Source organism: Camelina sativa, chromosome 12 (assembly GCF_030686135.1).
Source record: "Camelina sativa cultivar CO46 ecotype springtype chromosome 12, ASM3068613v1".
NCBI classification, from domain to species: domain Eukaryota; kingdom Viridiplantae; phylum Streptophyta; class Magnoliopsida; order Brassicales; family Brassicaceae; genus Camelina; species Camelina sativa.
The window spans coordinates 36,025,882-36,028,783 of NC_141891.1; the positions used below are offsets into that span (position 1 = coordinate 36,025,882).

Here is a 2,902-nt window from a genome sequence, read left to right on the forward strand (position 1 = left end):
GTAACAACTGATCCACCCGTTAATTAAACTAGATATCTAGACATAAACTTATTAGATTAGCGAAAAACAATGATGTCTCTTGTAACAGATGAATGAAAAATGTAAATGATTCAAAATAAACTACTACATCCCTAACGTACATATATGTATACACAATTTTTTTTGTTTGTAATCATAAATTCATAATATATTGTTATAATCATAATAGAGCAAGTTTAATACAGAGGTCAACTAGTCGATAAGGATATTTTTCAATGAAATTTATTTGTTTATTCATTAGGGTAGTTATATTATTCGATTAACAGAACATGAGAGGAGACAAACATCACATGGTGCATTAATTGTCTAACTATTATTTTTCAATCAAGATTCGGCTAAAGCATACTCCTCGACCAAATGGATTTTTAGAAATCAAATTTTCAGTACATATAATCATGGCACTAGCTATATAAACACTATCAAATGCTTTTTGGCCAGGTAACAACATTAATGTTCGTTCACATGGTAAAATGATTTGAACAGATCACAGCACCCATGTAATTCTTATAATCACCACTTAAGATTAATAATGAATTATCTTGCATGTGCATGGATTACATGTATATCTTATATATGATAAATTAAAGGGTAATTTTTCTAAAATTTTTATAGATAAAAAATAAAACGAAAATTGTATCTTTTGATGATAGCTAGAAAAGTCAGACTTACTGAATCTAAAGGGAAAAAATTATATTATAGAAACAAAAAGCAAAGGATGCCAAAAACAACATGAAAGAAAACAAAAAGCTACATTTATTTTTGCGAATACAAACGCCAATATATATCAAAGGAAAAAATAACGTACCAAGTTATGCCAAAATGGATTCATTAGTACGTTTGATAAAATAAAATAAAACAAAATAAAAAACACTATATACTCGAAATAAAAAATAATATAGAAGTAGACTATTGTTTCGTCTTTTTCAATTTAAAGGCTTATGATGATCACCTATACTTATGTTACTACAATCTAATTAATGTATGTTATCGTGAGTTGGTGACTATGCTTTGATTGTGATGCTAAGAGCCACAAGTTAGTGACCTTCAAATCTGTTCACATTTAATTGTTGATAACTACTACTTAACCAACCTAAACATAATTTCCCCACATTTTAATTATTTCTAACGATGATTAGACGTAGCATTGTTGTTTTAATACTGGCATTGAATCATATTTTGGTTTTAAATAGAAAACTTTATCACTTAAATATTATGTTTCTGTGCCCAAAGATTTTTTTTTCTTTTCTAAATCCATTGTTCCGTTACAGAATGGACCAAACGATGTCATTCGAGCAATATACATCAATTAATTTAAAATAATGCGGAATTATCTAATATTCATTTGACTAGTAAAATGGTGTCACATTTTACAAAAAAAAAATAAAAAAAGGAACAAATGCAAAACTGATACACATTTTGGGTACACCTTGCGGGCCTATAATATGCTGTATATATAACATGAATCAGAGTATGGGCTTCCTAAGGCCCAATATCATTGGAAGAGCAAAAATAAAACGCTAGAAGGAGGGGTCAAACCTCCGACCTTGTGGTTAACAGCCACACGCTCTAACCAACTGAGCTATTCCAGCTTCTTGGTGTTATATCAAACATATATAATATAATTAACACAATATTCCTGTGATTAAGGCAGGGATTTATTAAATCCCAGAAGCTGCAACACAAGAACAAACTCTGTCGAAGTGTCAAGTACGTAATGTGGTCAAAGGAAATATTTTTGGCTCTATAATTTGAGCAAAAATTATAAACTGTTGTGTGTCGGCCTAGTTGTGTGATTATGTGGTTCTGAATATCAATACAACATTGTATGATGGTAAGAGTTGGGCCTAACTAAACCTACAAATGTTTATAGATTTTGTGCTGAATTTTATTCCAAAGTTTTTACATGCTTAGTTTAAATCTAATTTTTAACGATGCATGGGTCTAACCTATCGAAATAATATCTATCGATACCTATAACACTAAATGATGCACTGGGACAAATTGAGAGATGGAAGATTCAGTTAGGATAACACCCAATGTGAAAAGGTTATAGAAAGTACAAACTATGCTTATATAATAAAATAAATAATGTATTTATCTATCCATGTGGCATCCCCGTCTAGATGAAGCGGTAATGAAAACAACGTAAGAGCATCCAAGAGGAGGAGAACAAATCAAAACCTAATTCTATTAAGATGCATCCAAACTCTAACATTAGTTTTTGTTGGTGAGTCATACTTAAAAGTCTGTAGACTTTGGTTTGAACTCAAAGCTTACTGAATGGTAGTGCAATTCAAATACCGTTAATAAAACGACGTTGTTTTAGTTGGTTAGACAGTTAAAACTCATTTGTGTAAAAATTAGTCGTTTTATCTATCCATGTGGCATCCCCGTCAGCGAACAATGTAAACTAACAAGATCTATAAATTTGTAGGTTTTAATGTATTTATCTATATCTTTTCCTTTCTTCTGGTGCATCCACGTTAGCATTCTTTCTTTAATACTAGGTTTTGAACCCACGCTACGCGTGAGTTTATTTGATATATTTTGATAAAAATTATATATGATTGATTACAATAATAAAATATTATCTCATGAAAAAATTAAAATTAGTACTAAAGAAAAAATAAATTTCAGGTACACAAATTCTTAAAATATAAAAATCAGTTGGGTTATAAAATCAAATATGATAAAAGTCATGAATATAACTCGACGTCCAGACGAGACAAATCAAACTGATGACCTCACATATCCTAAATCATTTATTTGACCACCAGAAAAACGAAACAATTTTATAATCATGAATTTAACTCGTTTTCATATTTAATTATTCAATGTTTTCTTATTCTTCATATTTTTTCTT

The 2,902-nt window shown here is 29.6% G+C and overlaps 1 non-coding gene across 1 annotated transcript; it reads right to left on the bottom strand.

The window, feature by feature from the left end:
• Positions 1-1,554: 1,554 nt before the first annotated feature.
• TRNAN-GUU (transfer RNA asparagine (anticodon GUU)) lies at positions 1,555-1,628 on the bottom strand. Its single transcript has one exon. It is a non-coding gene; the product is annotated as a tRNA-Asn (tRNA).
• Between the last annotated feature and the right edge of the window lie 1,274 nt (positions 1,629-2,902).